Raw genomic sequence first — 13,201 nt, 5'->3', positions numbered from 1 at the left:
GATTAAAATTAACCTATAAATAGTAAGGAATGATAACATTTTTAATTTAATTTTTTGAGATAGAAATTAAGTTAATGCTCGTATAGGTATTAATTAGGATAAAGGAAATTAGCAAAGCCTCGTAAAAAATTCCAATTTAGTCAAGGAAATTGAGTAAATTAACTGTTATAAACGTATTTTCAATGAAATTAAACATATTTTTTTAGTTTTTGAAAAATAACTATTTTTTCCAAAATATCTAATTTTGGAGTACTGTATATATTTCAGAGTATTGTTCATTTTTTTCTTCAGGGTTTTTTTTTCTTTTTTTTCTTTTTTTCAAAGAAATTATTTTGTGTTTTTTTTATTCCGAATGCTCAATTTCGTAATGTTTAAGGTCACTATTTTTCAATAAAATGCTTAATTTTATACATCATATTGTATATATTTCATATTAATATGTTTGTTTAATTTTTTGTTAAATTAAGAAAAAAATGATTTTTTTTCTTGAAATTCCAAAGTTTTTTCCCCTAAAATTTTAGTCTGGAATCCGGAATGTTGGTCCGAAATCTAGAATGTCATTTCAGAGTTGAAAAACGGTAACATCAAACATTACGAAATATAGCATTTGAAATCTAAAAAAATAATAAATAAATTAAGTAACCATCATATGATCCAAAAAATTAGTAAGAAATTGTTTTGAAACACGTATACATTTAATGCCAAGTGGCAAGTACGCCCCAACAAATCAAATAAATGTATTTACTATTTATAGATTGAATGCATATCCTTTGTATCGTCATCTTATTTATTTAATAAGATACTGTGAGAAAAATCTCACATACAAGAAAATATGGAAAATATGCTTTCAAGCTGGTTGTCTACACAGATGAAATTCATCCGGGATTCGTACATTATGCCCATTCATTCACGGCCTACCGATGACAATAAGGACTTTTGCTCTATCCACGTGATCGACTTGGAGACTGCACTTGTTAGGATCGGAAAAATGCGGTTCAACAAGTGACTGAAGCATGTAAAAGTTTTGGATGTTTTTAGGTTAGATAAATCTTATCTATCACCAACAATTTTTTTACTTGAATAAACCCAATCGAGTGTTTGATGACTATTTTTCCTAGATGCACACACAAACTGGGTTTTAGAGCTTTCTCGTACCCGACCACTATTGGACAGGTCAACAACATGGCAAAACATTTTTGAGGATAGTTTATTAAGCTTTTTTCAGTAACATATATATATATATATATATATATATATATATATATATATATATATATATATATTGTTCCTTATTGTACGTATTATATTTTTCTTAATAATGTTACTACAAATCTGAAACTAGTTGATCAACCATGGAGTCGAAGATAAAACACTCAGAGACACAATGGAAGTTCGGAAAGAGTTTTTCAGCCTTCCATATTGGCGCCATAGCCTACAACATAGGTGTCATCCCACTGATGCCTCAGTTTACTTGTGGCCGAAAAAGCCAGCTAATTATCTGTAAATTAATTTTTATTCCTCGTATGTGATTTTTGTTGAAAAAACTAATTTTGTATGTAAATTTTGAAATTAATTATTATGATATTGAATAATAAAGTATAACTAAACTTGCCATTTAAGGTAGTGTTTGGATATGCTAGCTCATGTAATCACTTTTGTCTTTTTTAGAATTTTTGACTATTTAAGAACGTAAAAGTAACAACTCATAAATATTTCTGAAAATTTTCAATTTAAAACATATGAACATCTATTTTATATCTATTTTATATTAAATGTAATCACATTTTTTCTTAATATCCAAAGCTAATAAGTTTATTGCAACTGATATTAAACGATTATCCAAAATATAGAACTAAACCTATAAACTTACAAATAAGACTATTTTATTAAAAAAAAACTAACAATCGACCATTACAACTTCATATTACCATCATCCGATAACGTATGATTATTTCTAAAAAATCTTCTCTAATAAATGAATGTTTTTTTTTTGCCACTTGTCACACTTTCATTCAATTTGTCAAATGTCATTTTGTGGTTATTTTGAATTAATTTTTTTTTCGCATGTCATTTTATGAGTTTTTATATTTTATTAAATTTCACATAATATTTTAATGTAATAATTGAAATAAATATAATAATAAATGGATATAAATTGCAATAATAAGCTTACCTTTTAATTTCAAAATTCTTAAAATTAAAGCTTATTAATTTCTTTTCTTTATTTAAATTATTTGTTTAAATTTAAAAGATAAAAGACATTTCCATTATAATAATTCATTATTTTTCTTATTTTTCAATAAATTCAAAGTTCTCAAATATTTTGACCTTTATATTTAACTTTTTTTTGTTAAATTAACTTATGTAATACATGTGTGACAACTAGTTGGAAAATATATTAAAAGGACCCTTAATTCAATGTTAGTTATTCCTAGTTTCCAATGTTTTTTACAATATGTTTTCCTTTTTTCTGTTGATGATGTGATTTAATGAAGGATAAATTTTGATGAAATATTACAGTGAAACCATTGCAACAGAGATACATGGCTACAATTGTTAGCCATTAGATTTTATTTGAAAGGGTTAGATTAAAAATTGATAATCCATGTGCCTAAAAACCGACCAATAAAAATCAAACAGTTTTAATATATAAACCGGTGGTGGATTAGATGTACATCACACTTTTTGAATAACTCTTCCAAAGTCTCCATAGATATCGGGTCTCCACCTCTTGTGTGTGTAAAGAACCCTAATTGCGGCGTTCAGCACCATCATCCACCTGCAAAATGGTTGTTGTCTAACTTGTCGCCATTTATCCTCTGTCGCCATCACCATTTGTAGAGATTTGTGTTCACCGTCCACACACAAATCCGTTTAAACGTACCAGTGTTACAGTCTCTTTCATTTGATGCAGTCTCTCCGCCACTAACGCCATCAAGACCTACCACCCTTCTTCTGCCGCCGTCACCACTTTATGCCACCGTTTCTTCAACACCAGCACCTTTACCACTATTAAGTTAAGAAGGCACCTGTTCTTCTCTTTAGCGTTTTTAGATCTTGAAACAAATATGTTTAGTTCCATCAGTTGAAAACCATGAAGCTGATAATCATTCTTCGGTATTTTCAGATACAAATATAAGCCTCAAGATTATCCTCATCTTTGGTTTCCAGGGATTCCATTTCAATTTGTATTATGTTTGTTTTTTTTGTTGAAGTTTTTGATATCGTTGTGATTTGATTTTTTTTTTTTTTGCTGAAAATTTGATTGTATATTTGTATGTCATTTTATTTTCTTTTGTTATGGAAGTTGGACCGTTATTTTTATAAATAGCTGATTAGCTGCATGGTGATCGAGTGTGGTTTGGTTTTTATTCAGGTAGAAGAAAATGGTTAATTTTCTGCAATTTTTAAATATTATTTACTTTTTAGTAATGGATTGTCATGTTATTTGTAAAATTATTAGGTCAATGCTTGTCATGTTGTTTCTAAAATTATTGGTGGAATGCTTTTGATTCTTCTGTATTTCGATTGTAACGTAAAAACCTTTTTACATGACTTGACTCCCCCTTTTATCCACCAATTTATTAAAATTCATCCTTAAGCTTGGTTTTAATTTCTTTTCTTTAAGTCTACATATTAAATTTTAATGGAGATGGATCGATATAGGAAAAAATGTAATTACTATGATTTTACAAGTAATTTAGCTTGAAACTTTTGTTGATATTATGTAAATCTATAAAACATTTTTATTAATGTTATATCTTTTAATTTACAAATGAAGATAAATGATAAAATTAAATATTATAAAACCAAATAAAGTTAACAAAATAACAATTAATAATAAAATAAATAAATATGACATCTTAGACCATCCGTTATGGTCTTCACGACCACCACCGTCATCCACCTCCATGTCACCACCACAACTATTCCTCAACCTAATGGGATGGTCACTTCCTCGTGGTCTGCAAGAAAGAAGAAGACAGGAAGAGAGAAGAGGAGAGAAGAAGTAGAGAGGAGAAGAGACCTGATTGGTCGTCCGCCTTCGACGTCCCCAACACGAACCGCCACGACCACGAGCAACCACGAGGCAGTGGGATAGTGTGCACGAACGTGGTTCATGGCCAGCTAGACCACGGAGGCCTTCGTTCCAGGTATACAGGACAGCCTTACTAATCGATGTGTACAGTTTCAAGGTAAAGGAATCATTCAAAGTGTCGATGTGTGGTTTCAAGGTACCAAAAGCAAGCTGTCAAAGCTCAAAATTGGTAAACTATGATTATCTTTATAAATAAACCTGATAGATAACCATAAAGCTTTAATGGATAATAATTACTTGATAGTTCCCAAAAAAATTCATACACTCCACGAAACTCAAAAGAAAGTATATAATGTGACCTATAAAACTAAAATTTCCAATACTAATATAAATATCGATAAATTTTTTTTAACATAGTTAACTATATAAAAATATTTTAATTAAAAAATGTTAATATATGTTTTCACATACAGTAATATTTATATACCATATATATAAAAAGAAATAAGCATATTAACTAATATTTAAAAAATTTTAAAAGATAAAATCCAAATACAAATAGTAATAGTAAAATTTAATTTAGTATGCGTTTGAAGCCTAGAAGACAAATCGTTTTTAGATGAGTTTAATGTATTTTTACGTAATCATCTTTCACCTTCTTTTAGTTTTGTTTGTGCTTAAATATTATTTTTCACAACACCAATTTATGAATGAAATGTCTTAAAATCTAAAAAAATTTAGCAAAATATGTATTCCACAAAAAATATTAATATGAAACTACATTTTTCTAATGATATAAGAAATAATACCAATTAATTGCACAAGATTTTTTTTAAAAATAATTCAAACAAGATTTTTATATTTTTAGAATTTTGACCTTTTAAAAGACGCTTTTAACAAATATGCGATGTAGATTGATGTTTACGATTTACTTTTTGAACTTTTTTCAGCGTTTCAAACTTTTTAAACCTATTTACAAAATAAAAAAAAAATTGTCATTTTTAAACGTAGTTTTACTGGTTACATAAGAATTAGTGTTTGGGGCATTGTCCCTTGTTCATTTTATTTTTTTAGATTTACCCACAAGTAACTACCTTATTAGTTGTGATATGAATTTGACAATCAAAACATTGTCAAAGACCAACAAACGACATACAAATGTGAGAAACGACAATAAACAATTAATGTTTCTTCAATGATGCATTTTTCTTTCTGTAATTTTTTTTCGATAATATTAAATAAAATAATAGTGATACTTACAAGATGAAAATATATAATATTTTATATCTAATTTAAAAGGTAAAAACTGTCAAAATGAAGTCAAATTAATGTGATAACATACAAAATTACGATAAACCATTAAGATTTATTCACGACCAAATATTCATATAATATCATATAACTATATTTTAATTTTTATAACAAAATTATTCTTTAAAACGATGATTCGTTAGAAGATAAAAATATATACTCTAGCTAATTTAAAAGGTAAAAACTGTCGAAATAAAGTTAAATTTATGTGATAACATACAAAATTACTATAAAACATTAAGATTTATTCGCGACCAAATATTCATATAATATCATATAACTATATTTTAACTTTTATAACAAAATTATTTTATAAATCGCTTATAACCAATCGTATTATACTTTATAACCGATCAACAAGCTTTTATTTTATCCAAAATATTAATAAAATTTTATTTGTAATAACAAATACCAATGTAATGTTTATATTAAACCCAAAACCAATATATTTTTCTTTTTAACATGCCAAATAGGCCGTTGAAAGGAAACTAATTATCGTTTTGAAATTAATTTTCGCCGATGCATCGTGCGGGTAGCCTACTAGTATATATATATATATATATATATATATATATATATATATATATATATATATATATATATATATATATATATATATATATATATATATTAAAAGTTTAATAAAGAACTATTATTAATCACAGCACCAATCTAAATCGTCGTAATTTAAAACGATCCACGACAAAAAAAAATGTTATAAACTTTTATAATAGACGCATATGCACCGTATTATAACAAAACCCAATTTTTTTCGTTTAATTTTTTTTAAGCCATTTTTTTATCGAAAAAAAACCGAATAGACCAATGTTCATGATTTTTGGTTCTCTTTCCATGAAGATCTATATACTCTCTAATAAATGAAGGGTTTTTTTTGTCGCTTGTCACACTCTCATTCAATTTGTCAAATGTAATTTTGTGGTTATTTTGAATTAAATTTTTTCCACATGTCATTTTATTAGTTTTTCTATTTTGTTAAATTCCACATAATCATCTCCAATAAATAAAGGTTTTTTTGCCACTTGTCGCACTCTCATTTAAATTGCTAAATGTCATTTTGTGGTTATTTTGAAATAACTTTTTTCCACATGTCATTTTATTAGTTTTTCTATTTTATTAAATTTCACATAATATTTTAATGTAATAATTGCAATAAATATAATAATAAATGAATATCAATTTCATTAATAAACTTACCTTTTAATTTCAAAATTCCTAAAATTAAAGCTTATTATTTTCTTTTATTTATTTAATTTATTTGTTTAAATTTAAAAGATAAAAACATTTCCATTATAATAATTCATTATTTTTCTAATTTTCTAATAAATTTAAAGTTCTCAAATATTTTGACCTTTATATTTAACTATTTTTTTAAATAACCCATATACTACATATTTCTCACAACTAGTTGAAAAATATATCAAAATGACCCTTAATCCGATGTTGGTTATTCCCACTTTCCATTGTTTTTTACAATATGTTTTCCTCTTTTCTGTTAATGATGTGATTTAATGAGATTCTAATGAAATATTACAGTGAAAAAAACTACTATTGCAACAGAGATACATGGCTACATTTTTATCGCTAAAAGTTAGGGACAGGTGTAACAACATCAATATATTACACTCCAAAGTATTCTAAACTATAGATCCAAGATTGTAGTTAAGGTATAATTTACATTTTTATGTTACTGAATACTACAAATATTTTTTTGTTGCAGTACCTAATTCTTCGTCATAATTGTGTATATATATATATATATATATATATATATATATATATATATATATATATATATATATATATATAATATTAAAACTTTAATAAAGAACCATTATTAATCAATGAACCAATTTAAAGCGTCGGAATTTAAAGCGATCAACGACAAAAAGAAGGTTATAAACTTTTATAATAGACGCACATACACCAGATTATAATAAAACCCACCTTTTTCATTTAAATTTTTTTAAGCCATGTTTTTTCTCGAAAAAAAATCGAATAGACCAATGTTTATGGTTTTCCGTCATCTTTCCGTAGAGATCTATATACTCTCTAATAACTTAAGATTTGTTACCACTTGTCACACTCTCATTCAATTTGTCAAATATCATTTTGTGGGTATTGTGAATTAAGTTTTTTTCCACATGTCACTTTTTTAGTTTTTCTATTTTATTAAATTCCAAATAATAATCCTCTCTAATAAATGAAGCTTTTTTTTTACCACTTGTCACACTCTCATTCAATTTGCCAAATATCATTTTTTGATTATTTTGAATTAATTTTTTTCCACATGTCATTTTATGAGTTTTTCTATTTTATTAAATTTCACATAATATTTTAATGAAATATTTGCAATAAATATAGAAAATAAATGTATATCAATTTCATTAATTAACTTACCTTTTAATTTCAAAATTCCTAAAATTAAAGCTTATTAATTTCTTTTCTTTATTTAAATTATTTGTTTAAATTTAAAAGATAAAAAACATTTCCATTAAAAATAATTCATTATTTTTTCATATTTTCTAATAAATTCAAAGTTCACAAATCTTTTGACCTTTATATTTAACTATTTTTTTAATTCATGCGTCTCACAACTCGTTGAAAAATATATCAAAATGACCCTTAATTCGATGTTGGTTATTCCCAATTTCCATTGTTTTTTACAATATGGTTTCCTTTTTTCTGTTAATGATGTGATTTAATGAAGGATAAATTTTGATGAAATATTACAGTGAAAAATACTACTATTGCAATAGAGATACATGGCTACATTTTTATCGCTATAAGTTATTGTTAGGGTGCAAAGTCACGCTTGGATGTATTTGTGCTTTACCCTTATTGATGTGTAAATGAGTTGTCTTTCCTATAAATAGGAAATGAGTGACACTCATATTTAGAATGATCATTTTGGAGTGTTAGACTAGAGAGAGAAATTTATACAGACCCATTTGTATATCCTTTCTAGATCTAATATGAGCTTACACAGATTTATTTACTCATTGTGTTCTTGAGTTTACATGATGAATCATTAGATCTTTTATAATTCCGCACATGCCATCATAATCAACACCACTACAATTGGTATCAGAGCGGGTGTTCTTGATTTGATCAAGAATTGATCCATGGTGGCTTTCTAGATTTGGTGATTCTTCGTTTTTTATCTTTGATCTTTGTGTTTTAGAGAGTTTTTGGATTCTAGAAATCGAATTCATCTTTGATTCTATTCAAAATTCGATTTTCTTCACTAGAATTCAAGTGATTTTTACTTTCTCTCTCTAGAAAAACCATTCAAAATCACTTTCTCTCTCTAGAAATCTTCAAGTTTTTGTGATCATGGTGCGTTTGGAGTATGATTCTTGGGTTGTAATCGTTGAAGGTGTGAAATACAAGGTCAACGAATTTGAATTTTATGGGTTATTGTTAAGTGGGTTGATTTCATTGGATTCTATGGTTTCTTATGGAGGTTTGAAGGATGTTCATGGAAGATTGGTATTTCAACCACTTTCAAAGATTGAATGCTTGTATGATCTTTTCATTATCATGTTAGTTCGTAGTGATAACCGAAAAGAAGGAGAAGAAAGAGATTTGTTTAATAAAAGATACATTTCTCTTGTTGAAAACTCAAGTGATCTTCATGCTCTTAAGTTTGTTGAAGATGTTCTTGATGATGATCATCATGTTCTTGATGTTCAAGAAAAAGGAGTTCAAGTTGATTCTCAAGATGAAAAAGTTTTTTGCTCGATTGGAGTTCAAACCGATGATATTTTGTGTTCTTGTGATTCGTTTGAAGGAATGATTCCTTATCGAAAGCCGGTGATCCAAGAAATTCACAAGTATCAAACTCCAAAAGATTTGATTCAAATTCACAATGTTGAAGTTGTGGAAAGTGGGTTTGTTCATGAAATTAAGTCTTCAAGATGCAAAAATATGAGAAAGAAAAAGAAGAAGAAGATTAAACGGAAGAACAAGCGAGTTAATTCACAAAAATCATCGAATGTTGTTGTGAATCCGAAATCCGTGAAGCAAATTTGGGTTCCAAAGCAACAATCTCCAAAGGTTGCAACGAATTTGAAGTCAAAACCCAAAAGTGTTGGTGGTTCTTTTGAAGGTGTTATTGGATCGTTGAAGAACACGAAGAACAAGAAGAACGAGTTGTACATCTCGCATAATGGGTGGTACAATGTTCAAATTGGAGATTTTCTCGTTCCAACAAAAGAACCAAGATCTTCTAAATTTGATTCGTTCGTTGAAAATGGAACCTGATTCGTCAAAAAGGTATCTCAAATTCTCAAATGGATTCCAAAACATCCATGATTTCGATTTGAGAGTTACGTTTTTCATTTTTGATCGATTTGCCTCATTGGATCAAAATCGTTTCAAACCCATTGATTGATCCAATTATTTTTGTTTAGATCAAACACAACATAAAAATCATACTCGTACAATTTATTTTTAAATTTGAAATCATTTTTTTTTGTTCGGAAATGTTATTGTTCATCATTAATTCACTTTGTATCCTTGAATGTTCATCATCCATTATTTGAAGCCCAAATTTTTGAATATTGTTCATCCTTTCATGAGCCTAAATTCCGATCTTACTATTCATTCTTTAATTGAGCCCATTTTGTTACCTTGATATGATAAACTCATTGGTTTTATTTGAGTCCGTAAATCGATCGACTCACTCTCAGTTGTTTGTTCAACACCATACGCATAAACCTGTTGTACATTCGTGACTTTCTTTGAAATTGGAGTTCTTCAAATTTCGTTTTCTTTTACGGTGAGTTGAACATATCTTGTTCAAAAGATCGATTATTAAATATTGTTTGAAATCGATCGCTGATTTCACTCTTCGATTTCAGTCTTTGACTGATTTTGATTTTAGTATTTTTTTGGACATCGATGGTTGATTAGGTTACATGTTCTTGGTGTCGACTTCTCTTGACATCAGGTCGAATCAAGATTGGATTTGATTAGAGTTGATAGTACTAAAATTTGGATTCAATTTTGATAAAGTGTTCGTTAACAAGACTGATTTTGTTGATTTGGTTGACTTTTTGAAGTCAAAATCAATGTTCTTGAATAATTGAACACTTGGAGGTCGATAATTCGATGGTTTCTGTATGCGAAGACTTGGATTGATTGTCGATAGCTTGGAGGTATAAGTTGATTCTGATTTCGATTGGTTAAATTGGAGTCGAGAACGATGATTTTGGAAATCAATGGCGAAGGGTTGATGTGCGAAGGGTTGATGTTGGTTTGTTGATTTTGATCGACTGGGAAGCAAGGTCTGTTAATGGATTGATTGATTTCGAATGGCTGGAGTTGATTATTCAGTGATCGATGGATTGATTTTGAGGAAACGAAGTGTGATGTTGATTTTCGATTTGGAGTTTTTGATATCGATTTTGTTTGATGACTAGCGAAGACTGATGTTGGTTGTTGATTTTGGTGAGTCGACTGTCGAAGTGTAGTTGTTGTTGTCGATTTATGTTTTGGTGTTTTGGTTTCAATGAAAAAGCGAATCCATGAGTTTGGAAAGTGATAATGAAGAACGGAGTGATGGTCATGTTCAATTCGTTAACTGGTATTGTCAATGTTGGATTGATGAGTAACGAATACTTGAGCTTGATGTCGATGTTATGAAAAAGTGAAGGATATTTGTTTTGCTGTTGATAAACATAACGAAGATTTGATTGTTGAATAACGAAAGTTTGATTTTGGGCTAAAGAACGAAAAATTTGAATAACGAAAGTTGTTGTGATGAAAAGCAAAGGTCGATAAATAGGTTTGTCTTACTAACGAACATTTTGGAAGTCGATGGAACAAGCTTGCTAACGAAGTCTTGTACTCTTGATAATGAAACCTTGTTTTGATGTCGATTAACGAAGGCTATGGATTCACGTTTCGTTATCATGGATCATACACGATTTGTTAACAAAGCCCTCTCACTAAAAAGCGAAGCGTGAAGATGTAAAAGGAGACTTCGTTACCTGATTAACGAAGTGAAGAAGAAGAAAACACAAATTTTCGAATTGGTCCTCAACTTTTAACGAAGTGGCAGAATAGGTCCAACTTCGACATTGGAGTAAAAATTTGTGAAGAATGGCAGAATTTCTCATTTAGCCCCTGCAGTTTTAAAGTGTTGCCAACAAATACCCAACTTCGAAATTGGGCTAATTTTTTGAGAAATTGAAGAATGTTCATTTCTGGTCCTTGCAGTTTGTGCGAATTAACATTTTCTACCCAGTTTCGCAAATGGGGGAGTGTTTCGCATATTTGGCTGTTTTTGGCGCAACGGGTCCCTGTAGAAATCTATTATTTATAGTTTTTACCCGGATTTTGGAAAATCTTGCAACTTTCACCCAAAAAGTCAAAAAATATCACAAATTGGAAATTTTTTGAGGCTTTTTCGTGATTGTTTTTTTGTGTAAGATTTTTGGTGATTCATTTTTGGTACACATCAAGGGGGAGTATTGTGAAGTTTATTCCTCGGGCGCTTCTCACCCTTAATGGGTTTTATAATCATTTTTTGATTATAATAAGGGGGAGAATGATGGGTATTCGAAGCGGGTTTGTCGGATATTCATTTGCGGATTTGAAGACCGGTGTTACTTCGAGGGGGAGTTTGGTCTTGATCGCGCTAGCTCGTTGGAGACTGAAGTGGGGACATCCAATAATAACTTTGAGGGGGAGAATGTTAGGGTGCAAAGTCACGCTTGGATGTATTTGTGCTTTACCCTTATTGATGTGTAAATGAGTTGTCTTTCCTATAAATAGGAAGTGAGTGACACTCATATTTAGAATGATCATTTTGGAGTGTTAGACTAGAGATAGAAATTGTACAAACCCATATGTATATCCTTTCTAGATCTAATATGAGCTTACACAGATTTATTCACTCCTTGTGTTCTTGAGTTTACATGATGAATCATTAGATCTTTTCTAATTCCGCACATGCCATCATAATCAACACCACTACAGTTATGTACAGGTGTAATAGCTTCTGTATAATACACTCCAAAGTATTCAAAACTATATATCCAAGATTGTAGTTAAAGTATAATAAAGTGTATTACATTTTTATGTTACTGAATACTACAAATATTTTTTTGTTGCAACATCAAATTCTTCGTCATATATATATATATATATATATATATATATATATATATATATATATATATATATATATATATATATATATATATATATATATATATATATATATATATATATATATATAGGGCTGTAAACGAACAAAACGAACACGAACAATGTCTTGTTCATGTTCGTTCGTTTATCAAATTACCTTGTTCATGTTCGTTCGTTTATGTTCGTGAACATGCTAAACGAACATAAACGAACAAAGATAAAAAAACACAATTGAACATATATGAACATATATGAACATAAACGAACATATAATATAGCAATATAATAAAAAAAATTAAATATAAATGAATATAAAAAACTTAAATGAACGAACATAAACGAACGTAAACGAACATCATAAGCGAACGTTCACGAATATAAATGAACGAATGAGACCATTGTTCATGTTCGTTCATTTAGCTTAACAAACGATAATTTTTGTTCATGTTCGTTCATTTATTAAATAAACGAACATAAACGAACTTCCCGCCGAACAGTTCACGAACGGTTCGCCGAACGTTCAGTTCGTTTACAGCCCTATATATATGATATTAAAAGTTTAATAAAGAACCATTATTAATCAATGAACCAAGGAACCAATCTAAATCGTCAGAATTTAAAGCGATCAACGACAAAAAGAAGGTTATAAAATTTTATAATAGACGCACATGCACC

Source organism: Lactuca virosa, chromosome 8, assembly GCF_052849685.1.
Source record: "Lactuca virosa cultivar CGN04683 chromosome 8, Lactuca_virosa_CGN04683_v6, whole genome shotgun sequence".
Lineage (NCBI taxonomy): Eukaryota > Viridiplantae > Streptophyta > Magnoliopsida > Asterales > Asteraceae > Lactuca > Lactuca virosa.
The sequence above is the reverse complement of the archived record's forward strand: the minus strand, read 5'-3'. Positions refer to the sequence as shown.